General features: G+C 45.2%; 1 protein-coding gene and 1 pseudogene across 2 annotated transcripts in view; one reads left to right on the top strand and one right to left on the bottom strand.

Moving 5' to 3' along the window:
• LOC111170887 (nuclear RNA export factor 3) overlaps positions 1–27,720 on the top strand; it is a 283,690-nt gene that overhangs the window by 109,667 nt on the left and 146,303 nt on the right. The window lies entirely within an intron of this gene.
• LOC111171103 (nuclear RNA export factor 2-like) lies at positions 10,169–22,708 on the bottom strand (annotated as a pseudogene). Its single transcript, XR_016391313.1, has 19 exons — positions 22,505–22,708; positions 17,852–18,035; positions 17,465–17,618; positions 16,771–16,854; positions 16,549–16,653; positions 16,352–16,432; positions 16,144–16,213; positions 15,909–15,997; positions 15,682–15,789; positions 15,387–15,496; positions 13,551–13,587; positions 13,100–13,168; positions 12,961–13,016; positions 12,710–12,817; positions 12,545–12,603; positions 12,321–12,436; positions 12,183–12,225; positions 11,444–11,516; positions 10,169–10,905 (listed from the first exon to the last, which is right to left on the bottom strand). The product of XR_016391313.1 is annotated as a nuclear RNA export factor 2-like (transcript).

Below are 27,720 nucleotides of genomic sequence, written 5' to 3' on the forward strand. Positions count from 1 at the left end.
ATTCTTTTCCATTATGGTTTATTACAGGATATTGAATATAGTTTCCTGTGCTATACAGTAGGACCTTGTCGTTTATCCATTCTATGTATAAATAGTTTGCATCGGATAATTCCAAACTCCCAATTCGTCCCTTCCCCACCCCCTCTCCCCCTTGGCAACCACAAGTGTGTTCTCTGTCTGTGAGTCTGTTTCTGTTTGATAGGTAAGTTCGTTTGAGTACACATGTTATTCTTAAGAAATTAACATAATTATTAAAAGTGGAATGGGAAAAGATATGAAATATTGTGAAATGGACCAATGGTTTTCTTTCACACACCCAATGGAAATGCTGGAGTCAGTTTTCCTTTCTCCTAAATTATCTGAGAAACGACTCCAGCACAGAGAAATGACACTGAAGTGAATACGTAATGAAAACTTATACGTTTCCCTTCCATTTAATATTTCCACATTATTGTCTTATAATCATGCTGTTTGGATTGTATCAAGGGAATCTCCTTTAAAGGAAGGTCAGGTACGAGATAAGACTATTCATCCCTATTCAGCACTATATGTATCATCTGCCCAATTGACCTTTTGCTCCTCACAGTAATTGTCTAATATGGATAGAATTGTTTCCATTTTACAAGTGAGGAAAGGCAAATTCAGAGATACTGTGACGCAGCTATTATAAAATTTCCCATCTGCTTTTCGCATCCCTTTTTTGCAGCCTCTAATGATCATTATCTAGAGCTACATTTCATAAAAGGTTGCAAAAGCATGACGTACAAATTCTTTAATTGCTTCTGCATGTATTGGCGGAAATTCTTTTATAAAAGAATTCTTCCCTCAACAACTATGCGTACGTATAACAAGCACAGGAAAGGCAAGGTGTATATACAGTTCACTGGCAATATTTGCACTTTCAAAAATCAGGTGTTTCCCTAGGATTCTCAAAGGTGAGCAGTGAGATGGTTTTGTTGGCTTTTTTTTTAGAGTGTCATAGATGTTTCTATATTTGATGTGTTTTAGTGCATGATAGTCATTAATGGTTTTGATGTTCAAATTGTTCTATCTTTGGCCAATGGGAGGCCCTGAGGTTATGAGTCTTTTTGATATAGTTTCTGGTATGAGAGTTCAGTCCAGACTCACCTGGTACAATCCTTACCTAGACCAAAAATCAGGCATTTCTCCAAGGAAGCCTGGTTCCTTTTAGTGGGAAATTCAGTCTAGGGACCACAGTTGCTGATTACTACTGTGTTGGTCGTTGTTTCTTGCCCTTTCAGTGCATACAGCCAGTAATATAGGTTTCATATTTAAGAGAATCTACGTCATTGGCTTGCATCCTGGGCTGCTCTTCTGTCCCCTTATAGGTACGCATTTTTATCATCTTTTGTATTAACTGTACAGTTCTTAAAATATAAGGAAATATAACATACATTTGTTTTCTCCCCCTTTCATACGTAAAAGTTGTCATATTCTACACCAGTGCTCTCCAACAGAAACCTCTGTGGAGATGGGAATGTTCTGTATCTGTGCTGTTCAACACAGCAGTCATTAAGTACCTGAGTCTTATTCAGGAATCGAACCTTTAGCACCCAAAACGTGGTAACTCTGAGTAACTGATTTTTTAATTTCCTGTAATTTGAGTTTAATTTACTGTAAATAGCTACTTGAGGCTAGTGGCCGTCATATTGGACAGCAGCAGCTCCACACACTTTTCTGCACCTGGCTTTTATCACTGAACAATATATCCTGGAGATGACTCCACAACAGTACAGAGAAGGAGTCTTCATTGCTTTTTACAGCTGCACAGTCCTCTCAGATGTAGATGGACCACAGTTTATTCAACCAGCCCCTTATTGGTGGATATGTCTTGTTTCTGGCCTTCTGCTGTATAAATTGTTCTGGCAGGAATGGCTTTGTGTTTATGTCTTTTTACATTGTTAGTTTGGGATAGATTCTTAGGAGAGACATTGCTGGTTCCAAGAGTAAGTACCCTGGTAATTTCATAACACCGTATCAAATCCCCTGGCTAGGAGTTATACCATGTTACATTACCACCAGCAATGTACGTGATTGTCTATTTCTTCACTGACTATGTAAATGATGAGAAGAGGCATCTCGGCTTTTTGGTTTGTTTGTTTTTTTCTTTGCATCTCTTAATCCAGAGTTAGGTTTCACACTTCTTAACATGTTTAAGGAACATTTTTCGGGGAAATCCTTTTTGTACCTAGTGCCCTTTCTCCTTCAGAATGTTCTAATTTGCCCTTGCTTTTTCATAATCTTTCTACTACAAGGTAGATAACCTTTGTCATTGATGTAAGTTGTATGTTTCCCAATTTGTAATTTTTCAGTTTAATTTGCTGATGGGATGCTTTCTGCCTTACAATTTTTAATGAAATCAGGTGTACTATGGTTTTCCCTTATTGCTTCTGGATTTCAAGCCATATTTAGAAAACTTTTCTTCACCACTAGCTTTTAGAGGAATTTATTGTGGGTATATATTTGTGGACAGGAGAGAGAGAAAGGGATCATATTTGAGCGTCAGGTGTAAGAGGAACCCAGAAAAGAAGTGACCATCATGTGAGAAATATGTGAAAACCATTCCACTAAGTCAAGAGAATTAGGCATTTGGACCAGAGTCTTGGTTCTGTGTTTGTCTTGAAAGCTCGGTCTCTACTCTTTTCTGTCTCTTGTGGGTATGGATCCAGGCTCCCCCTGACTGGCAGAGAAGGTCTTCATGAAGCAGGAACTCCATGTCACCTCAAATGGACCTGTCAGATGACTAAATGGATAGAACCACCCTCTTAGGGATAAAACATACAAAACCAGCTCCGAAATGTACCAGTCTGACAGAGCAAAGGTCTGAGAGAAAGTAAAACCTCCAGCTGGAGCCTGTGAGGAGAAGCAAAACTGAAAGCAACACTGTTCACCTCATCCTTGACTCTCTGAGTGACGTCCCGTCCAGGAAGGTAATAGCCTACTCGTCCTATGCAAAAGGACGGGGGTTTGAGTTAGAAGGTGCCACAGTTTCCCAAGTTATAGCCTCTCCCACTAAGCTACATCATTTCCTGTTTCCATGCTGGTTTCCAGGACCCAGGGTCAAGCTTGGACTAATCGTGCTTAGAATGGAGCCTGAGGTCATGGGGCTCCATGGGGTGGGCACTAACATCCATCTGGTTTCCTGGGGCCTTTTCCAGTTATGCAGGTCTGGAGATGAAGAGAGGGAGGTTGGGATGCAGATAAGGAATTGGACTGACAGTTCCTGCCACATGGTAAACACTACACATTAATAAATGAATGAGAAGCAGGGTAGAAACTACACATACGCCCTTTTAGTCTTTCTATACACATCTGAATGTTTCAAAGTAAGTTAAGATCACACTGTACTTGGTTTCTTCCAATAGACTTTGAGGAAACTTTTCACTTCTGTTTTTAAAATATATATTTTCCATTGAGGGGGAAAAGAAAAATGTGTAGAAAATGGAGAGCGATGCCACCTAGTGACCAAAGTCAGAACTGCAGGTGTAAAAGTCTGAACTGGGGGCTTGGCAAAGGATGGGAGATGGAAAGGACTGTGGTTGTGGTGGGGAGGCGAATGAATTTCATCCTAAAGGCAAGATTTCTAGACTTCACACTGGCAGCGATCCTTCTGTATTCATGCCCATGCTGGGATCTTCAAGCCGTGGGACTGGAAATCTGGCCCCTAAGTGAACTGAGTAGAAAGCTGCATGAGTTAGTGTATGAATAATTGGTGTAAAGAAATTTGAGACAAAGGGACATATACAAATACACACACATACAAAAAACTGTCAAATCAATTCTTTTGATCTGCTTCCGAAGCCATGAGTATATGAATAGCGTATTGGTAGTCAGTTTGCAATCTTTTGTATTTTCAAACAAACCAAACATTGTATTTTACTCAATGTTTCCATTCTGGAAACAGCATAGAAATGCAAAGTTATAAAATAAAAACATCTTCTATCTTCAACAATCCACACTCAGTGATTTATTATCAAAGAAATCTGTTTAGTGTCTAAGTCAATAAATGTATTTCTACACTATTATTTTGTGACTTGGCTGCTGATATACCTGTTTAACAAAACTTTATCTCAGTACTTTGTTAGGGCACCAATGAATACTTCTCTTTGTTTAACACGTATGGAAAAATATAGACATGCGTTTTTAGAAACCAAAATTACATTGCCACACCCATCTGTCCCTACCTTTTGCCCACCATAATACAAAGAGAGTTTCTCTTAACTTATAGGTGCCTACTTTCCAGATTTTTCTCTGTATGTAATGCACTAACATATTTAATCACCCTCATACACCCATGTTCATATATATTCTTTTGCAGAAAAAGGGTCATCATATTTTACTTTGTACATCATGACAACCCTGTTCGCTTAATATGATTCATTTCCTATTAATTTATTTAGTTTGGTTTGTTTCCAAGTGGTTTTTCTGTGCATCCGCTCTTGATATCATTGACCTAACTCTACTGTTTAAGAATATTTTGTACATTGAAGAGATAAACCTACGTCTGAATACAATATCCCCCAGATTTTCACACACCTTTTGTGACTTTTGAAATGCAGAGGATATCTAATCCTTTTTAATGAGTTTTAGTGTTTTTATTTCACTTCACGTTGTTTTAGAGAGAACTGAATAATAATGCCTTCTGAGATGTCGAATGTCAGTTCACAGGATAAAATGTAACTCCAGATTACTTTGTGTAACTCCAGATTATGAATCCTGAAGCAGCAATTGGTAAGGTTGTTTCTAGGTCACGTTACTTAACTTTTAAGTTCTGTTCCCTGAAATGAATTCAGCAAGGTAGCAGGGTAAAAGATTAATATACAGAAATCTGTTGCATTTCACTACACTAATAATGAAATATCAGAAAGGAAAGTAAACAAATAATCCCATTTAAATCCCATCAAAAAATGCAATACCTAAGAATAAACTTAACCAAGAGGTGAAAGACCTATATGATGAAAACTATAGAACATTGATAAAAGAAATGGAAGGTGATTCAAAGATATGGAAAGGTGTCCCATGCTCTTAGACTGGAAGACTTAATATTGTTAAAATGGCCATACTACCCAAAGCAATCGACAGACTTAATGTAATCCCTATCAAAATACCTGTTACATTTTTCACAGAACTAGAAATAATAATCCAAAAATTTATATGGCACCACAAAAGACCCAGAATTGCCAAAGAAATCCTGAGGAAAACAACAGAGCTGGAGGCATAACCTTCCCAGACTTCAGGTTATACTACAAAACTACAGTAATCAAAACAGCATGGTACTGGCACAAAAACAGACATATAGATCAATGGATAGAATAGATAGCCTAGGAATAAACCCACCCACCTACGGTCAAGTAATCTTCAATAAAGGAGGCAAGAATATACAATGGAGAAAAGACTGTCTCTCCAACAAGTGATGCTGGGAAAGCTGGACAGCTCCATGTAAATCAATGAAATCAGAACACTCCCTCACACCATATACAAAAATAAACTTGAAATGATTTAAAGACCTAAATATAAGACATGACACCATAAAACTCCTAGAAGAGAACATAGGTGAACTAATCTCTGACATAAATCGTACCAATATTTTCTCAGATCAGGGTCCCAAGGCAAAATAAATTAAAGCAAAAATAAACAAATGGGACCTAATTAAACTTAAAATCTTTTGCACAGCCAAGGAAGCCATCAACAAAATGAAAAGACAACTTATGGAATGGGAGAAAAATGCTTGCAAGTGATGTGACTGACAAGGGGTTAATATCCAAAAATATACAACTCCATATCAAAATATAAACAACTCAATCAAAAAATGGGCAGAAGATCTAAATAGATATTTTTCCAAAGGAGACATAAAGACGGCCAACAGGCACATGAAAAGATGCTCAACATCACTAATTACTAGAGAAATGCAAATCAAAACCTCACATGAGTCAGAATGGTTATCATCGAAAAGTCTGCAAATAATAAATGCTGGAGAGGGTGCGGAGAAAAGGGAACCTCCTACACTGTTGGTTCGAATGTAAATTGGTGCAGCCACGTGGAGAGCAGTATGGAGGTTTCTTAAATAGCTAAACACAGAGCTGCCATAGGATCCAGCAATCCCACTCCTGTGTATATATCCAGAAAGAAATGAAAACTCATACACACACACACACACACACACACACACACACACACACACACTGGACTATTACTCAGCCATTTGCAGCAACATAGTTGGACTTAGAGAATATTATACTTACTGAAGTAAGTCAGACAGAGAAAGACAAATATCATATGATATCACTTATATGTGGAATCTAAAAAGTAATACAAATGAATCTATATACAAAACAGAAACAGTCTCACAGACATAGAAAACAAACTTATGGTTAGCAAAGGGGAGAAGGAGGGGGGCGGGACAAATTAGGAGTATGAGACTGACAGATACAAGCTACTATACATAAAATAGATAAGTAACAAGGAGTTATGGTAATAAAGTACGGGGAATTGTATTCAATATCTTTTAATAACATATAATGGGAAATAATCTGATATCCGAATCACTTTGCTGTGCACCTGAAACTAACACAATACTGTAAATCAACTGTACTTCAATTTTAAAAACTGCACACAAAAATTTCTGATTCTGATCATTTATAAGTACCTATTGGTCTTGAGAAGAGTTTAGGATTAAATGAGATAAAATGTAAAACCCCTTTCATATAGTAGTTGTGTACATGTTAATATCCTACCATTCAGGTTCTCTTTCCAAAGGGCAACAGCTTGTGCTGCTTTCTGGGTCCAGTTCAGCACCTCAAGAATCAGCTAGTCATTGTGGCCCCCACACCCAGTCCTCTTGGCCCACGGAGTAGGATTTCATCCCTACCATCATCTTCATGTCCAATGGGGAGCATGACACAGCCCAGATTCCACATCAGGCGAGGTTTCCACTATCAGTCTTTTAAGCCCTGGAATTCTGTCATCTAAAACAGGAGGCTGCTGCTTGATCTGTGTAGAGGGCAAAGTGTAGACATGTGACCCTGGAAAATTTACACATTCCGTGAGTCTGAGGTTGGCCCTCTGTAAAATGGGACTAAGGGCGCCTACTTCTAGACTTGTAAGAAGAAAAGGAGAAAACCTCAAAGAATGTCTGGCAGGCAATAGGACTTTGAGATATATTACTCCTGGCCCACCTTGCCTCCTCTGTCCTATAAAATAGATTTGAAACAGCATCTGGAAATGTAGCAGCAAGAAGTGAACTTTGGTGCCATCTTATCATTTCCTTTTTCCTCATGCTTTCTTGTCTCCTTTTTTTCATTCTAGTTTGACCAGAGGCAATTTCTTATTGAGCCCCAGGAAGAAGGATTAGCACAGAAGAGCAAAGAACAGGAACAGGTCAGCTAGACAGAAGTCATCAAACGTATGTCCAGTTCCAGAGCCATCAACTGACCACAGGACCTGGGTTGAGTTTCTTCCCCTGTGTCGGCCTGAGTCCTAACATAGAAGTACACTCAATATAGAAACAGGGGTTAGGGGTGGGGCCTTTTCGGTCAGAAGACCAGGATTTGATACTGGGAACCATTACTGGCTGGTTGACTTATCTTGAGCAAGTAATTTATCTAATATGTGTGCTATAATTGTTGCTATCTTTTATTACTATTGTGGGTTTATTCTTTCAGTTTTATGAGTATTATTATTTTTCTTACCACCCAGCCAATTGTGAATGGTAGGAGTGGTGATTAGCACAAAGTTAGGGACGAACCCAACTGAGGCTGGAGAATACAGGAAGTGAAGACAGAGAATGGAGGTGAAGTAAGCAGACAAGCCCTGGACTCTCTCTGGGTGCCAGGCCCTGTGCCCACCCTTTCATGACTCAGGGAAGGTTCTTACCCAACAGCACTCCTGGTTCTCAGCTGCAGACAGTGGCGACCTGGGGGCTGCCAGGGAGGTGCCCAGATGAAGGACTATACCCTTATTAGCTCCCTCCCCACTGAAGACCACCAGAGCTGCCTCTCCATTGCCATCTCCCTGCTCTTGGCTTCTGGGTATCGGAATAGGTACCCCGTGGAAACTTCCACACCTGACCCTTGAAGGGCTTTCTCCTCATACAAAAGATCCTCTACCTTCCTCAGTCCTCAAAGGTTGTCCTGCACAACTTACATTCCCACCAACAGTGCAAGAGGGTTATGACACAGCAATCCCACTACTGGGCATATACCCTGAGAAAACCATAATTCAAAAAGAGTCAGGTAGCACAATGTTCACTGCAACACTATTTACAATAGCCAGGACATGGAAGCAACCTACGTGGCCACTGACAAATGAATGGATAAAGAAGATGTGGCACATATATACAATGGAATATTTACTCAGCCATAAAAAGAAATGAAACTGAGTTAGTTGTAGTGAGGTGGATGGACCTAGAGTCTCTCATACAGAGTGAAGTAAGTCAGAAAGAGAAAAACAAATACCGTATGCTAACACATGTATATGGAATCTAAAAACCAAAAACGGTTCTGAAGAAACTAGGGGCAGGACAGGAATAAAGACACAGACGTAGAGAATGGACTTGAGGACATGGGGAAGGGAAGGGTAAGCTGGGACGAAGTGCGAGAGTGGCATGGACTTATATACACTACCAAATGTAAAACAGACAGCTAGTGGGAAGCAGCCGCATAGCACAGGGAGATCAGCTCGGTGCTTGGTGACCACCTAGAGGGGTGGGTTAGGGAGGGAGGGAGGGAGACGCAAGAGGGAGGCGATATAGGGATATATATATATATATATATATATATGTATATATAAATATATATATATGTATATATACATATATAAATATATATATATATATATACACATACTGGATTCACTTTCTTACACAGCAGAAACTAACACAACGTTGTAAAGCAATTATACTCCAATAAAGATGTTAAAAAAAAAAAGTTGTCCTGCACACTAAGGAAGGGGGACTCTGAGGTAAAGAAGGAAGTGCCTGCCTCTCAGAGGTATGTCATCTCCACGTTTTTACCTGACATATTGTACTTTTATCACTAATGACTTTATACATTTCCTATACACAGCCCGTCGATACACACACACAAACACACACACACACAGAGATATGCTGTCAATTCCATTTGGTTCTACTTTACCTCCCCCGTGAAACTGAGCACAATGAATGCTTTTCCAAGTTAATGAATGCATGTGCACATGTATGTGCACTATCATATTCATCAATAGGGGTTTTGAGGGAGTACCCCTTGGGCCTGTTATATCCGGGGAGAACAAAAGGACCATTTCTCCAGGCCTGGAAGCCCACTGTCTAAAAGGGAGGCTGCTCCACTGTCCTCTAGAGAGGGCGAGGGATGGAACCTTATTCCCAAACTCCCACTTACCTGGATAGGTGATAGAAGCTATATGAGGAGGAGTTTGTCATCTGTGAAATGGGACTAATCTTTAACACAGAGCTGTCCTGACGGGTGAATGAGAAAACCTGGGGCTAAGGCAGGCACTGTGGAAAGGTGTTTCTCATTGTTTCTCCTAATGAGAATATAGATATCTTTATGAAGGAAGCAAATCTCTCTCTGGTATGCCTTGAGTTCAAAGTTTTAACGACAGAAGGATCTCTAGTTTCGTGGGAGACTCAGAAGCTCCTAAGAGCTGCTCAACATCGTGCCTCTGAGCAGACCCTAACCCAGTTCCCCATGCTGGGAAGACAGGCTTGCCTTTGATTCACCTAGCGAGCTCAGTGAGCGATGGCACCAGGGCAGCAAGCCGTAGTGTTTGCCTAACTGCTGCTCCTGGACTGCTCCGCCTGTTAATACGTTTATAGGAAAATTCTAGACCTGTCTCCCATTCAACAGTGCAGGGGTCCTCAGATCATGCATCATCCAGCCACGTCACACCACAGTTTCAGCCATCTGCTGCCTCCCTGTGAGACAAAAACCTAAAAAGTACTACCATTTCATTGAAATACAATTGTCCCTTCTTTCATTCACTAATAACTAAATATATATTCGGCTTAAAATTTATACTATTCCATTTGAGGTGTCTCATTAGCTCTGTAGTAGAAATAAGATAAGAAGGAAAATTAATATATGGGCAAATTTAAGAGTTAAAAATGAGCTGAGATGGCTCCTTCACATTAGCTGTTAACTTGCTCAAGTTTCAAGGCACTGAAGATTAAATAATCCCTCCTTGGACCCCTCTTCCCCATTCAGCCACAAGCCTCTCTTTCTCATTGTCTCAGTCTCTCTATTTCCTTCTCTCTCTCTCTCTCTCATGATGAGATCTCATTTTCTGTAGATAAATATAGAAATATATAAACGTGCATAATAAATATGTAAACACCTACGTAAGCAAACTTACAGGAAGATATGATGAAGGTGAAAACATTCAACGGTTACCTCTGGGAGGTATGTTTTGGGGTAATGATTTTTTTCCCCTCCACATACACTGTGATATATACAGTGGAATGAACCTCATGCACACTCCTGAACACCCAACTGTCTGTTAATACAGAAGCAGCATCCATGAAATTAATAAAAATAATACAAGGCTGCTCAAAATAACTAGGTAGCTTTATATGTACCACGAATGAAATGGTCAGATTAAAAATGACTGAAATAAACAAGGAAAACAAATTACCTTCAAGTTCCCATTAATCACTCCTCTACTCCTCCCAGCTCCCTCCTATCCCCATGCAACCCCAGCACTCACTTCTGAGACCACTAGCGGTTCATCTCAGATGGGGTGGAGGATGCCTGCATGATGTCCTGCTGCTGCTGGGAGAGGGGGTGCATGGAGCTGGAGGTGGGTGTAGGCAGTGGGATGGAGAACACACTCCGGGTCTCACTGGGGTCGGCATCCCTCACAAACAGCTCGTCATTCACGATGCACAGACTGAAGGAAAAATGGGCCCTCAGACAACTGATGGATGCACACCCACACCCCCAATACTGACTCTGCTCCCACTGGCACTCAGCAACCAGATTCCTTCCACGCGCCTCCCGTTTCTGTCTCCCAGGTTCCTTGACTGGTACCTCTGCCCCTCCCCGCAGAGCCCACCTTTGGAGGGACTGTCTACCACCTTCACTTGATTTATAGGTTCATTCCCAACCCAGGGGCAATTTCGCATTTACCCTTTACCACAGTGCAAGGAGTGGACAGTCTGATCCCCATTCTCGGAAGATGACACTGAGTCACACAGAGGTCATGTGAATTGACCAAGGTCACACAGCGAGTGAGTGTTGGGTCAAGGAAAGAACCCATAGGCCGATTCCAGAGCCCACGCTCTTCCTAAACACTAGGCTACACTGCTCCTGGGATCTCCCTGCTGGCTTTCCACAATACTGAGTAAACCTAAGGTCTGCACCACCACATTCCCACGCCCCTGAGTCCAGGCGGGGATAGGCATTCCCACCCACAACAGGGCTCTCACCTGGCGCAGCGGGCAGGGGTAGCGATGAAGGTCCGGGTGAAGGCACGCACACAGCCCTTAGAACTTCCTTCCACTTCAACAGCAAACAAACAACAGTACTCCTTAGAGCCACACGTGCTGTACATGCTCACATGGCGGTCCCCAGTCAGGGTGTGACTGGACACTCATGCTGAGAGGGCAGTTGTTCATGGGGGCCAGGGTGTCAGGAATGGGGAGGGCAACTATAGGAGCAGTCTACGCCCAGTGACAGGGCCCCTGACGACCACTACACAAGTTCACGGGATGCATTTTTCACAGGCGCCCAAGAGGTGGATACTACTACCCCATTTTGCAAATGAGGAAACTGAGACCTTAGGTAACGGCCCAAGTTCTCAGAGTAAGTATCTGGGTTGAGAGCCACCAAACGCCACAGCCTGTGTCCCCAACGCCCAGGGTGTGCAGGGCAGACAGGCATGGACACAGCTCAGACCTGGATTGTCTGTGGGAAGCCTGAGGGCAGGAGAACACAGTGGGGAAGGGGAGGGGAGAGGAGGGGAGGGGAGGTGGGGGAGGGCAGGTGGGGAGGGGAGGGGTGGAATGCAGGGAAGGGAAGGGAAGGGACAGGAGGGGGAGGGGAAGGGAAGGGAAGAGAAGGGGAAGGGAAGGGAAGGGGTCAGGGAAGCTAGGTGGTTCTGGGAGTGAGCCTGGCCAGGGGGAAGCAGCAGTGGGGCATCTGCGCTGGGGGTCTACACACACTCACCTGCCTTGAACACCCCACTGACGGAGAAGCAGAGCAATGATTTCTGAAAGGGAAGAGCCCAGGCGCCCAGTCACCACCTCCACCTCCCACCCACCTGCGGCTTCCTGGGCCCGCCCGAGGGAGGAAGCAGGCGCTCACCGTCTGGGACCACGTGTCCACCACGAAGGAGCTGAAGGCATGCTGAGTCTTGGGCAACACACAGAGGGTGTGCACAATGACACATTTTGTGTGCTTCAGCAGCTGGACCCGCAGGTCTGTGAGGGGAGGGGAAGCGAGCGAAGGTCAGGGGCTGCCACGCCCTGGGCCCTATGATTGACCCCTTCACCGCCCTTTCCCACCCAGTCTTCCCATCGCACACTCACGGGGGTCCTTGAGCTTCTTCATATTCCTGCTGTCCTTGAAATACTCGCACAAGCTGCTTCTAGGAGACAAAGAGCAACAGTGGGCGGTGGGTGTTTGCAGGAGCTGGCCTGTGTCTGCTGGGGAGCCACACGGCCCGGGAGCACAGCCTGTGCTGTGATACTCACGGGGCTGGGTCCTCGGGGTGGAAGGGAATCGTCAGGGAGAAGCAGGCCTCCTCGTGATAAGCACCCGCGAGAACCTGTCTGTCTCCATAGTCATGGATCAAGTAGTACCTAAGGAGGAGCAATGAAGACAGTCTATCTCTGTGGTCTGGACCTCAAATGGACTTGAAAACTCCCCTGAGCAGACCTGTGCTTAGGTGGCCTCACCTGTCCTAGCCCTCCCCCCCCTTGCTCAGCTTCCCAGAGATACTTACTGCTGCAGGAATTGCAGGACTAGACTCTTCAGCTCATCAGATACAAAGTAGCTTCCCTGGAACCAAACGGCACTTGAGACTATGCAGTAGATAAAGCCTCCCTGCAACACCCCAAATGTTGTTTGATCCTTTTCCTCACCTTGCAGAGCTTTACTATGTAGGGAGTGTCAACGTCAACGGTCACTGGTGACGGTAACTCCTGGCCATCCTGGAGAAGGGAAGAGAAAGTCAGGAGTGGAGACCAGGGGAGTGGCGCTGGATGATCCGGGAAAAGGATGGGCCCAGGAGGGTGAGGGTCAGAGGTCAGGTGTGAAAGGGCCCTGGAAATTCCATGGGAAAGCTTACAGTGGATGTCTTCATCATGAGGTCCTGGAAGTCTCTAGTGTTATATTCAACTTGTGTGTGTGCGTGTGTGTACTTATGGGTATTTTTCCAGCAAGTATATCCATGTCATTTTCAGAAGTCCATGTCCCCCAAAATGCTTAAGGTTCTGATGCTAATATGTGATCTAGGCAAGACCCAAAGGGCTTGAGGGCAGGTGCAGAGGCCACTGACATTTGTAAGGGAAAATGATTTTCGTAGGCACTTACCAGGCGTAACAACTTCGGGAAACATTCTCTGATGGCCCTGTCCAAAACCAAAAATAGAGAACAGGTGGTTGATAGTTCAAGGTTGCAATGCTTCCTTTGAGTTAAAACAGTAATACCATAAACAGAGATCAGTGTGTTCTGGCCAATCCAGCAGCACCCTTTGCCCACCTCTGCTCCTGATTTTAGGGGTTTTCGGTCCACTTGCCTGTTGAGCACTGAGCATCTGTCATCTTACTGTCTGAAAGGCACTGTCTCCTCATCTCTCTCAGTACCTTCACTTTAATATTCCTTCCCTCCCTCCCTTCCTCTCCTTTGCCTGGGTAGCTCCCACCCAGACTACTCGGACTCCCTTCTCCAGTGCCACAGGGACCAGCATTTCAAACCCATGCTGCAGGGCTTCCTTCTCCTCCCTCCCTTTCTCCAGGGCCCCACTGAAGGCTGTGGGGAGAAGAGGGGATGGAGTGGGAGCCCGGGGCTCTGCTACCTCACTGGGGGTCCAGCACTCTGGCAAGACCCGGACACCCCCCAGGGATGGCCCAGGATGCTGGGCCCGTGAGGTGAGTGAGGTGGGGCTCAGGGAGGGAGATGGAGGGGATGAAGACAGAAAGGGAGTGAAGGTAGGAAGGGAGAGATGAGAGAGACATAGGGGCACAGAGACAGGGGAGAGAGAGACAACAAAGGGAAGGGAAAGAAGCTCTCCCATGGTCGGGGTCAGGGAAGAAGAGAGAAGAAAGGGGAAACGGCACACCTGTTGCGGCTCTTCACCTGCCCCAGAATTGCCCAAAAACACCAGGTAGGAATGGAAAATATGCACATGTTGGGCTGGGGGCCCACTGGATGCTAGCTGAAACTTTGTCACCTGTGTGAGCTCAGCCAGACTTGGGCATGGGAAACCGAGCAGCCATGGGGGCAGATCTTCCTCAGAAAGAGGAGAGGGTCAGGTCCCAGCTCAGTATGGGGCTGAGGATCCGTGGCCCCCTCTGATGATCACCGTCTTCTCTCCTGATGACCCCTGCACCTCTCTGAGTTGGTTCTTTATCTGAGGAATCATACCTGTCTCAGGCTGCCCAGGGCTCCTGTGAAGGACCAGGCGGGATGATGTGACGTGTGCAGGGAGGGATGGGAAGTGTCCCTCAGAGGCCTGTCCTTCTGTCTCCTCTACCACCTCTGCCCTCTGCCTTCCACTCCTGCCTCAGGAAGCCCTCTGATCACTGGCGGGGGCCCACGTCTGGCCCCTTGACTCAGGGAGCCCTGCTTTTTCCCAAGGAGGGTCCAGCTCCTGGCACTGGGCCAGCAGAATGGATGTCATGACAGCAGCCACCCATGGCCTCAGCCCTCAGCATGGCACAGGAAAGCCCCCAAGTCAACCTGGGAGAGGAGGGGGGATCCTTTTGGAGGAAGGGGAAGAGGGCCCCTCTCAGAACGGGGGAGGCAAACCCCATCTCAGCACGAAGAAGGAAGGCTTCTCTCAGCAAGAGGCCCTGGACTGGAGTACCCTTCTCAGTCCAGGGCGCCAGCATCTGGATCAAGGCTGGTCGCTCCTGGTCCTGGTGAGGAGGAGAAGCCCTGCTTCCTGGGGCACACTCTTGGGAGGTCTTGCTGGAATATAGCTGGGCGCAGAGAGCTGGAAACAGACCCCAGAGCGCCTGCAGAGGTGAGCAGGTCAGGGGAAGGAAACTCCTCACCGGTGATAGGCACAGAGAGAGCAGAAGGTGGGGCCTGTGATCCTCCCAGAAGACCAGGGCTGCCACCTTTGGCAAAGAGGCACTGTCACAGATAGTCTAGGCTCCCATGGGTGAAGGTCACCAAGAAGGGTGACAGGGTGTTCACACTGACCTTACATAGGTGGACTGGTCCGGGAAGGTGTCACACAATGGGTTCCCTTGCAGCCACAGCTCTTCAAGCTTCAGCCCTTGCATCTTGCTCAACTCCCACACAGACGTCAGCTGAGAAATATGGGGCAGAAGTGGGAAAAGGAATCCCAGGGAAAGAGGGCCATCCAGATCCCTGTACCCCCAGACCCCTCCCTCCCACACAGGTACCTTCACCTGCCTCCTGTCATCACTCTGATGGCCACTAACATGCCCCCCCCTACTCTCAACCCAACTTTGACCTGGCTCCCTCTTCTCACCTCATTTTTGGAGAGGTTCAGGATCTTGACCGTGGGGGCCATCTGTATAATGTCAGACAGGCCATCCAGCTGGTACAGTTTGTTGCTGCTCAAGTTCAAGGACAACAGCTTTGGGGCAAGAAGAGATAGAGTGAAGGTTACTATCTAGGACCTTGGAGACAAATCTGCCCTCCACCCCATCTCTTCCACCCCCTACCCTAATACCAGCACTGGGCCTACAGCCTCACCTCAGGGAAATACTTTTCGATGACCTGCAGGGTGGCAGCCATGCAGCTTCTTCGATTCAGAAATATATCAATATCATAGCCCACCAAGTCTTCAGGAAGGAGAGGGGAGGGAATAGGATAGCTGAGTGGGGTGTGGGGCCAGCACCAGCCCCTCCCCGCGTTACCATCCCTAAGTCTCCCTCCAGGAAGAACCCTCTGCCCTCACCCGCCCTAGAATTACTGCTGTCAGCGGTACCTGGGTCAAGGCGGAGCCTCTGGAGATCAAGAGCTTGCTGGGAGACATCAAATCGTTTGCTCAAGGTCAGCTGCGGAGAGAGAGATGGAGAGAGTCGCTCTGAGGCTGTGGTGGTGGCAGGGAAATCGGGGGCGAGGGGGACGGGGGTCTGGAGGAAGGAGAGTTGGGTCGGAGCGCTGGCACACTACTTGCCGTGAGTCTCCATTACCTTTAGCTGCTCCATTTCTTCTGGCTTCAACTTATCCCGCACAGAGTAGGGAACAGCGGAGGGGCTGACAAAGACAGGTATCTGCAGGAAGAAGAGGTGGGGTAAGCACCAGGAACTCTAGTTCCAAAGAAGACAACCAGCCCCTGGCCTGTACTCCTTCCTCAGGATGAGGTACACGTAACGCCCTCGACACACACCTTTCGGCTCTCCTCGTCACGAATCTTGTAGCTGACATCCATCAATGCAGAGGCAGTGCTAGCTTCCTGGACAAAGAACTGAGCCCCATTTTGCATAAAGTGGAACTACAGGGATTGAATGCAACAGCAATAGAATCAGAAGCCAACAGACCCTGCAGAACCAGGTCTCTCTCTCTCCCCCTTCCCTGTGCCCACGCGTCTGGCTTCGGCATCCTCTCTTACGTCCACTGGAGTGAAGGGGACACTGCAATGGCTCTGGATTGACTTCATTAGCCATGTCTTGTCATACTTTATCCCACAAGGAATCTAAAGATGAAAAGAAGGCATGGGAGAGAGGACAGACAACAGGGAATTTAGGCTGGAGGACGAAACTTTTCTTGTTCTTTTCCGGCCTTCTACTGAGCTTGAAAGGGCTTGTAAAGGAGGGACCACTGGCATGATTTCTTATGGGTGTGCGTAATATGGATTTCCTAAATACTCTTTCTCTCCAGTCAAACTCTCTTCCACATAATCAAGGTGTCAGAGATGATCTTCCTTTTATAAATTTCCAGGAGATCCTACCCAGCGCACACACTGCTTGTCCCTCAGACAAGGTCTCCAGAGGCTCGACCCTCTGTCTCCCACACTCAGCTTGCCAAACTGAGACCTCCAATGTGGAGTTGCTCCATATCCTTTGCAGTAGTTTCCACCTTTGCTTTGAGACAGGCTCCTCTGTTCTCCTCACGGTCAGCCTGTTCCCTTTACATTGCTTCTCTGAACCTGCCCTTAGATGAACAAGACTGTTAACTCCTGGTAATAAAAAGGACAGATTACAAACTGTCCCCAGTGAAAGAAACCAGCATCTCTACATGAGACCAACACAACTCCCCCTGCCTTTTCTCTCCTGCACATTCCATACATTTTTCAGGATACTCACTGTGACCCTGAACCAGCTCCCTGGGGTTCCATCTTGTGTGTTCTCCCCCATTTCTCTCTCCAGAGGTTTTCTGTTTCTCCACACAGTAGTATGCATGTGGCCTTCACTGTGCCATCTCACTCCTCTCTTGTTGCCTCGGATGGTACAGTTAGAGCTGCAGGGGGCATGTGGAGAGAAGGACGGTGAGTGGCCATAAGTGCTAAGAAAGTCTTCTGTACACCCTCGTCTCTTTGACACCAGCACTACAATTAGGATTGCTCAACCATTATTTCACTTCTAGCATGCTTCAGTTTTGTAGTGAGAGAAGAAAAACAAGTCCACGGAGCGTGAGAGAGGTGCATAGTCCCAGGGGCTGCTGTGCACAAACCCTGCTGCCTGGCCACTTACTGTCTTACTTCGGGGTCCTCCTGGACATCCCTCTTCACCACGTTTCCATCATCCTCCTGGAGGTGTGAGGGCTGAGGCTCACATCTATCATGTTCATAATGAGGGCACCTCTCGGCAGAATTACCTGGGAAATAACTCCAACCTTTCTTTCTTCCTTGGGGTGGTCTACCACCATCACCGTATTCTGAAAAGAGGAACAAAAATACAAGTTTGCAGACACATCTGTGGTCCACATACCACGTACCATGTGTTAGGCTAACAGCATGGTAGGGCAGGCAAAGTGCCAACCTGGCCTAAGGGACCAGTCCCACAAGCCTCGGAAAGGACACTCTTCTGCCTGTCCAGAGAGGACAGCCTTATCCGACAGATGGCACTATCAGGGGAAGAATCGAGGAGGAGCAGGATGAGGAAGAGGACGACAAGGAGGACAAAGAGGGAGGAGAAGAGGAGGGAGGAGAGGACAACTGCACTGAAACTTTTAAAACAGTGGAGCAGGACTGATAAAGAACCGAGGTGTATGCATCCATGGGTTAGACTGGACACCAGTCATATACACCAGGAAGGCACCCGAATCTTGCCTTCTCTCAGGACTTTCCAGCAACCACACCAATACCTGTCTCGTGCTTCCCAAATCCAATGAGCCACCAAACCGATTCCACTAACAACCAGCAAGCTAGCTGGACTTCCTTTGCCAGTGCACTTGGAGCTTTAATGTCAGGTGGCACTGATGTAACGGCCTCCTGAACTGTCTCCCTCCCTCCAGCCTTGCCCTGAACAATACTCTGTTGGAAAAAGCCAGAGTGAGCTCTCTATTGGGCCAGCCTGAAATGCCTTTCAGCTCAGCAGGCAACTCTTCCTAACTTCAGCCCTTTTATAACAAGGGTGTGAATGATAACCTGGAATGATGTGTCAACCACCATTTCCCAGTGTTTAGGGATTCTTCTTTTTCCTTTCTATTACTGGTGGCTAATTTGATTCCATCATGGCCAGGGAACACACTCTGGGAGATTTCAAGTGTTGTTTTTTTTGTTTTTAAATAACTTTATTTCTTTATTTATGGCTGCGTTGGGTCTTCGTTGCTGCACACGGGCTTTCTCTACTTGCGGCAAGCGGGGGCTACTCTTCGTTGTGGCGCACGGGCTTCCCGTTGTGGCGGCTTCTCTTGTTGCGGAGCTTGGGCTCTAGGCACGCGGGCTTCAGTAGTTGTGGCACGCGGGCTCAGTAGTTGTGGCTCGAGGGCTCTAGAGCGCAGGTTCAGTAGTTGAAGCGCACGGGCTTAGCTGCTCCGCGGCATGTGGGATCTTCCTGACCGGGACTCGAACCTCTGTCCCCTGCACTGGCAGGCAGATTCTTAACCAGCACACCACCAGAGGAGTCCCTCAATTCTTTCTGAATTTACTGATGCTTGTCTGATGGTCGAGGAGATGGTCTAACTTGGTGAATGTTACAGAGACCCTCGGGGAAAAACCTGTACTCTGCTGTTGGTGGGCGGACTGTTCTCTTTATGTCATGCAGGTCTCTTTAGTTTACTGTGTTATTCAAGTCTCCTATATCCTTGCTGATTTCCTCTCTAGTAATTCTGTCACTTGCTAAGAGGGAGGTGGGTGTGGAAGGCCCCCACTATAAATATAGATCTGGCTCTTTCTCCTTTCAGCTCCACCCGTTTTTCCTTCGTGTACTTTGAGGCTCTGTTGTTTGGTGCGTACACATTTAGGAACTTTATGTCTCCCTGGTGTCCTGATCCTTTCATCATTCTGTAAGGCCTCTCTTTGGCTCTTGCTCATTTTCTTTACTCTGACATCTACTGTACTGGATACTGAAGCTACAGCCACGCTTAGAAAGTGTCCTGGTTATATCTCACCTTGTCTTCACTCCTAGGAGTTGTGTTGCTGTTCACCCCTCCACCCACAAGTTCTCCCCTCCAACATATCTAATTCACCATGGGAAAAGATTTGGAAGTTTTTCGGCACCTGCAGAAATAAGATCGTGTCAATTCTCTCTCCCATGGGTGAATTCACTAAGGATATTTTATTTTTAACGCATTCCACTGAAACAGTGAACCAGCAGATAATCATACTAGTGGCTTGTGGGGAGGGAGGATTATGGTAATTACACTGTTAGAAACCAGCTTCCTTTGGGTTGTAATACTTAAAGTCCTCTAGGTTTGTGTGCTGTGCCTTTTGTACATTAACTATTCCATGTTGTCTCAGGGCACACTTATGAGTAAAGATCCGCCCACTGCTGATCACTCCACGGTGGAGTGATTACAACCAGGCCTCAGATGAACTCCTCTGGGGAGCCCTTGCTTTCCCTGTGTGGCCCGCTGTCAGGGCAGTCCTGCTACTCACAACCTTGGGACGTGCCCTGTGTGGCACTGGAAGTGAAAGGAAACACAGGTAGGGCATTTGACCCACAAATGCCACTTGCTCAGTCCCCAAACCTCGGAGGGGGCCTGGCGTGCTCTCTTTCTCCCACACTCCACATCCAACTGGTCAGGAGAGTCTCTCGGCCCCTCTCTCAAAGTATGTCCAGAAGCCAGCCACTTCTCACCACCTTCATTACCACCACCCTGGCCAAGATACCAACAGCTACCTCCTGGACTGTACTGCTGTCCAGCTGGCCCCTCTGCTTTCATCCTGGCTCCCTTACCTGTCTCTTTTCAACCCAGCAGCAGAGAGCAAGTCAAATCATTTCACTGCTCTTCTCAACACCACATAACAGTGGTTTGAAGCCCACCAACATGTTCAAAAGCCAGGAGTTCATAATGACACTCATCAACAATAACAACAACAAAGAGGAACCTTATTGGTGACCTTTGGAGAATGCCGGGCAACCAACTCGTTTTCAGGAAAATCCAGCAATGAAAGGGAAAAATTCACATTTTAAAGGGAGCAGTAAGGGCATGTGGTCTACGTACGGTGTATAGGAAGAGTCAGAGTCATTTGCAAGAACCCACTTTCCTTCCGAAATAACGTTGCCGAGGGGAAAGCGTAAAAGGGAGCTATATAGCAGCTACCGCAGTCCCCCGGCTGACCAACTACGTCGGGTGCCTGAACAGGGCTAGAGACCTCCCTCATCAAGGTGATTCAGACACAAGCAATCTCAGACATCGACTTGTCAAGTATTTGATAGAATAATCCAGTGAAGCTCTGTCACTTACTACGTATGTGATTTTAGGCGAGTAGTTTACCTCTCTGAGCCTCAATTCCATCGTGCGGTAGTGCTGTTTGCCATGTGTTTCCATTTGTCCCTGTTCCGGCGACCTGGAAGAGCTGTACTTCTTGACCTCCTTTGTTTGGACAGGGCTGTGTATGTGACTGGTTCTGGCTAATGGGCTGTGAGTGACATGTGCTATTTCTGGGCCAGAACATATGCTTGTTGGATTGAGACCTTGCAGGGTCCTCTTCCCCTCAGGCACAGAGACTGACAACTTTCTAGATGACGGCTGCTCTGTCAGTTTGGGCCTCCAAGTCATTCCAGTAAGAATGGCTCAGACCCCCAAAGTCTACCATCCTGTGAGGGGCATGCACCTGCCATGGACATGTAGTCCAAGTGAGGAATAAGCCCCTGAGATACGGGGACTGTCTATTACCACAGCATAATCTAGCCTATCTTGATTCTTGTATCTTATCTGTAAATTAAACTAACATCCTCTCAGGATTTTTCTGAGGATTAAATGAGAAAACTGGTATGACAAGGTTGCCACAGTGCTTGACATAAAACAGGAACTCAAAAAATGGCAGCTATAATGATTAAATAGTAATAACAAACTAGTTTTGAAAAAGTGTGGAAAATTGGTATAAAATGAGAGCTATTTCATCCACTCATCCTTACGGGTAAGTTGTATCATTTCTTCAAGAGTGGGGCATTTTATTTTATTTTTAAGACTCCCTAATGACTAGCACATATGCACTTATTGCTTGCCGTCATGATATCAGAAACATAAATTGAGGTTATATGTAAAGAATGAAAAACTGGAAAGATTAAGCAAAAGAGAGAATGACTAATGACATAAGATAGCATGAGTTAGCAATAAGTGGTTTCTTAATGAGAAGAACAGATTATAATTATTAGTAAGCATACATTCTTCTTAGTAAACAAAGGTACAAGGTATTAATGCGGCAGAAGAGATTTACTTTGAACAGGCTTTCCCAAAAGGTTTCCTGAGGAACACTAGTACTTTCCACAGTGGTCTGTGGAAAAATGTTCCATTCCCATATAGTTTGAGGAAACTACCTGCTACAGACTGAATGTTTATGTACCAACCTAGTCTCCAAGGTGACAGTATTTGCAGGTAAAGTCTTTGGTAGGTGATTAGGTCACGAGGGAGGTGCCGTCATGAATGGGATTAGTGCCTTTACAAAAGAGGACCCAGAGAGCTCCCTTGCCCTTTCTGCCATGTGAGGATACAGCGTGAAGACAGCCCTTTATGAACCAGGAAGCAGGCTCTCACCAGACACTGAACCTACTGGTGCCTTGATTTTGGACTTCACAGACTCCAGAACCGTGAAAAATAAATTCTTGTCATTTGTAAGCCACCCGGTCCACGGTGTTCTAGTACAGCAGCCTGAACAAGCTAAGACACTACCCTATTCTTTGAGATTCAAGTGGCATATTATCTTAAAAATATGACAATATAGAAATCCTTTTTACCTTCATTATTGTATGTCCCATATTTCTTCAATGGATAAAAACATTTCTGTTGCTGCTGTCTCTCAGACATAGTGTCTTGTAGAGCAAACCTGAAAGTGCTGAAATGAGAGGAAAGAAATGGCTATTATATAATACAAAATATATGTATCACCCCTTTAACCATCTCTCAAACCATATTTAAATCCCTCACAAATGTAAACACCATCTTTTACTTGCTGCATTTTACTCATTAAGTACCATCTACGTGATTTTTATGAAATGTATCATCTATAATTTTACTTAATATGGTTTTCTTAAATAAATTCACTGCTTTTTCCCACATGAAGGAAAGGGGAGAGCTTTCAAGGAATGTGACAAGGAATGGTTAGAAAGTCAGGAGGAAAATCAGAAGCCAATAGTGTCTGGCTGGACTAATTTAAGCCGTTTAGAGAGTCCAAGCAGAAAAAGATTATGGCATCCCACCCCCCACACACTTTGAAAGGCTACTGATCGGCAAAGCAAATACAGAAAACAAATTCTGAACCTTAACGTGCTGGCTACTTCCACACTTTTACTGAAAAAATATCAAATTAAACAAAGTCTCTCTCCTTGCCTCTCTCTACAGAACAAATTAAGAGACAGAAATTCACATCAGATTGGAAATCATCGATACGAACTGGCATCTAGGATTTCTCTGGTGTTCCTAATAACAAACGTGGTCTGAGGAGCGCAGAGGACGCCATCACATGGCAGGCAGTGAATACGAATACGGAAGAGAGATAAGCAAGAGTAGGGCTTTAATGTGGGGGTTGGGAACGAAGGGGGAAGGGAGGGGTCCACCCAGTTTCCCGAGCCTAGCTGCCGAGAGCAGCCCATGAACGCCTGCCGCCCGCTGTCCCGCCAATTCTGAGTAAACCTCTAGTACCGGCGGGCGCCCCTCCTACCTGACTACAGCCTACCGTCTACCACCTACCGTGACAGAATATGAAAGTCGGTGGAAAGGTTGGCATCAGAGCCAGAGCCTCATCAAAGTTCCCCCTCAGCCAGGACAAGCACCTTAATTCTAAAGGTCTTCTTCACCTCTCGGTCTGACTCCTCAGAAGGCTAAGCCGAGCTACCCACCGTTCAGCAGGCTCTCCACACGCTGAAAGGGCGCCCCCCTCGGTCGCGACCTTACGGCGTCACGTGACTGCGGGACCTACATAACGTAACGTAACGTAACGTAACGTAATGCGCCGCTGTGGGGCCCTACCTGACTTCCAGGGGCTTGGCTGGCAGAGGCCACAGAGTAGAAGGATGCAGGTGACCTCAGGGTTCAGGAGCTCTCAATCGTGAACTGTGACCGAGAGAACTGAGCCTCAGGAGACCACAGCATGTCCCATGACCGCAGAATATACACAACCAACAGCCGAAGGGTAGGTGCAGTGTTCACATGACGGCAGGCGCTTTGCCTGCCATGTGATGTTAGCGGCCACATCCGTGTTGACTCAGGGATCTGAAGATTCTGGTAGCCAGCAATCTTCATGAGATAGAGATGGCTGAGCCTGATGTGTGACCAAGGGGGATATGTGACCGACCATAGCATCCATACGACTCTCAGAAGCGGGTCACCTTTGTGACTTGAAGGGCTGAGGCTTCCACATGCCACTAGCTAGTGAGGGCCACATGACAGGATGAATCCACATGATGGGCAGGGTTCAGGAGTCTGCCATGCTCTAGCGACTTGAAAAGCTGGATCTACCACGTGATCATAGTGGCAATAGGTCCAGAGAGACTACACGAGCTCAGGGTTTAAGGGCCCATGGTGCTGACATGGCCAGTAGGTCTGGGCCTGCCACATAACTGTCAGGGCCTGCCACTTGATGGCCGCATCCGCGTGACCATAGCCTTAGGAGCCCACGGTGCTCAAAAGCTGGGTCAGCCTCCTGAGTGTAGTATAGTGACAGCAGGGTTGTCCCCGCTGCATGTTTCAGGAGGCCGTTCTCTTCACGAGACCTGGAGATCTGAGATTGCCCACATTCCTGGGCTTCCCGTTGATGGTGGTGCCTGCGGATGATCTTCCTCAGAACACAAGCTGGCTTCACCTGCCCCAACCCCCTTTTAATGTGCTAATGTGCTTCTTTCGTGTGCTAATTCTGTTTCCTTATAACACGTGAAATTTAACACATAAATTGACACATAGCAATGGACTAGGTCCTCCCTAAATCCATAACCATTGCCATATTTTAGCTACCACTTCAAAAACCTAAGCGGTGGGTACAGGTAAGCTTTGTTGCCGTCATTTCATGCAAGTCTAAGAGAAATTAAAGCAAACTCAATAAGTGAATTTTAGCTGTTCATTTGAAAAACAAATGTATATAATGATTACTATGTGTCAGGCACTTTAAAACGTCAACCCCTTTAATACTGGCAATTCTATAAACGAGGTACTATGATTATTATTCCAGTTTTCAAAGATGAGAAAGTGGAAGCACAGATGTGTTAAGTCACTTGCCTAAGAGGTAACCGAACCTATAGGTGCCAAACCAGGGTTTACTCCCAGGCACCCTGGCTCCAGACTTTGTGTTTTGATCACCTACAAGAGTCTCCAAAGAAAATTAAGAATAATTCAGCCTTCCTTATTCAGACTAACTGGAAAGCCATCCGCAGTTACTGAAAAGTTGAGATCATAGAGGACCTCTTTAAAGTGCCATTTAAATAATTTCCAGTACTACCAGTAATTAGAACTAATCCAAGCTGAAGCCAGGTAAGGCCCTCGGATTCATTTTAAGGTATAAATATAAACATCCTTGATAAGTGAAGTATTTCTATATATAAAAGTTGGTATAAAATGCTAGACGTTAGTTGAAAACGTTTTCTTCTTTTATTTTTAAACATTCTAAAGAGAAATATTGCAGACTTTATGGCTCTTTTTCTCTAAAGAGAAATATTGCAGACTTCATGGCTCTTTACGGAATTCCAAAAGTTAAAAGTGAGCAGAATCTGAATTTGATATTACCGCATTTATATTTTTGTTTGCATCTTCCTAGAAAGGACAGAGAAAGGGAAAGGAGAATATACAATATAGTTTTGGTGTTTCTTTTCTTATTGCAGTTTTACAAACACCTCTTTTGCTGATTTGTACGGAAAACTGAAGATCTGTCTGTATATCCAAAACAGATTTGATGTGATCTTGCCTGTTTGCTGGCTTAGGCAAACTTAATGCTATACAAGCAGTGGGATTATTTTGCTGGCACCCTGCAACGTGGCATGGCTACATAAATAACCTGAAGAAAATACAACAGACCAAATTTTGCACCATGGTTAAATTTGAATATACTAGTAAGGATAACAGACTGTGTTTGTAGTTCTAAGCCTGTTGAAGGAAGTAGTGATTTTTTGGAGTGACTCTGTTTGGGCACATTGCTGTTACTTAGATAATTTTGGAAAATTATTTATCGGACACATGTAAATGCAGGGTATGAAAACGGAGCCACGTGTTTACAATAGAGCCTATTATGAAACCTCAAGATGGATTTAGGAAGCATCTGTATACAATCACTGGATGGAATCCGACATCAAGACCTGATGTCTGTTCCAACTGTAGCTTATGTAATGGACAAATCCACTAATGGTGATTGAGGTCAACTTCTTTCACCAAAAGGCAAACCCTGGAGTTCTAATTATAACTTTACTTGGGAAGGGTCAGATATTCTCCTGTCAGAACTAAAGGTCGTATCATTTATTCTTTCCCTGCGATGATTACCAGGAGTTATTTTAGGATTTAAAAATATATTTAGTTACACCAGTGGGTGCCCGTCAGCTCTTTGTAACATACATTGGGGAAGGGACGCTAAGGCTATGGGTAAACACCTGTATGAACACAACTTATATGAGCTAGGTAGTTTAGGTACTGCATGTATCAGGTGCTGTGTTTGTTTAGGTGAGGCAGGCTGATAAGCTATTCTTCTTGAATGTTGTTTGGCAAGGTTTACTGGGAACAACTTTTACTTCTTTTATATTTCTGTTTTGGGGTGGACGTTTAGGAGGTCAGTGCTAGTGGCTTTGTTTAACACAGAGAAATGGGAAAGGAGAATAACAGACATTTGTGATGCTGCTAAATTAAACACAAATACTCAAATGCTTTGGGTTCAAACACAAATATGTACAACTCAAGTAGAGATCCTATGTGAATTTACTTTCAGAAAGTAAAATTGACTTCATCTGGTAAAATTATCCAAGAGAACTTATGAGATATTGCTGTGCCTTTATAGAAATGGTAATCGAAACATGTTTTTCTTTGTTCCTTTAAGGAGCTCGTTAATTAACTAGAAGTGACTTTACTGTCAGTGTCAAGCAATGGGAAAGAAGAGAAACAATTGTAGATAGTGCTCCCTGTCAGAGTACTCAGTGTGCTCCCTTCCCCCAGCACAGTGTAAATTTTAACAGCTCTAGGTGATGAGCTCATTCTTGGGGACTACCACAGCCTCTAAACAGAAAATTACATCCACTGTGAAAACTTCTTTTGAGGCCAAAGGATGGAAAGGGGCGAGAAGGCAGGGATTCCTTACAGGGTTTTTGCTCATAAACTATGTCATTTGTGATGGTATGATTCTCTGGTACAGTTTGAAAATCGCATCTGCGTGAAAACCACTTAACAATTAAATAAGTGTGTTTCAAGGCTTTAAAAATTATTAGACAGGGAGAATTGAAGTGGTCCTAGCTTGGCTCTTGTTATCCACTCATTGTAACTATTTTTTTGCCACACACCCCCCAAATAATTCTAACTATAGTCTTTGAAAGCATTGTGAGATGGGTTTTTATGTAAACAGCCACTTTGTTTTCTTGTTACGATATCACACTGCCATCTACTGCTGGTGGATATGTTCCCATATGATGTAAATGAGTGACCTTTGCCAGTTTTCGTTAGAATAAAAGCAGGCTTTGAGGACTAAGTTCTATCAATGAACTTTGCATTTCCATAACATCACCAGATGATTTTTAATTATCTACTTCATGTAGCCTCTTTGGGTCCAATGATAATCTAAAATGTACATGATGCTCTACCTTTTTTTTCCCACAAAATCTGGGAAAACATAGCATATCCTGTGCTCTCTAAAATCTGACAGGCACTTGCAATAGTTGACTATCACTGGATTCTGAAATTCTAATTTAGTCTAGTGTATCTGTTTTTATATGGGACACTTTGATGCAGTTCAAAGTCTCCCAAATAGGGAGGGGAATCAAGATGGTGGAGT

This window comes from Delphinapterus leucas, chromosome X (assembly GCF_059928025.1).
Source record: "Delphinapterus leucas isolate spDelLeu-1000000601 "Yukka" chromosome X, BTC_Dleu_Yukka2, whole genome shotgun sequence".
Taxonomy (NCBI): domain Eukaryota; kingdom Metazoa; phylum Chordata; class Mammalia; order Artiodactyla; family Monodontidae; genus Delphinapterus; species Delphinapterus leucas.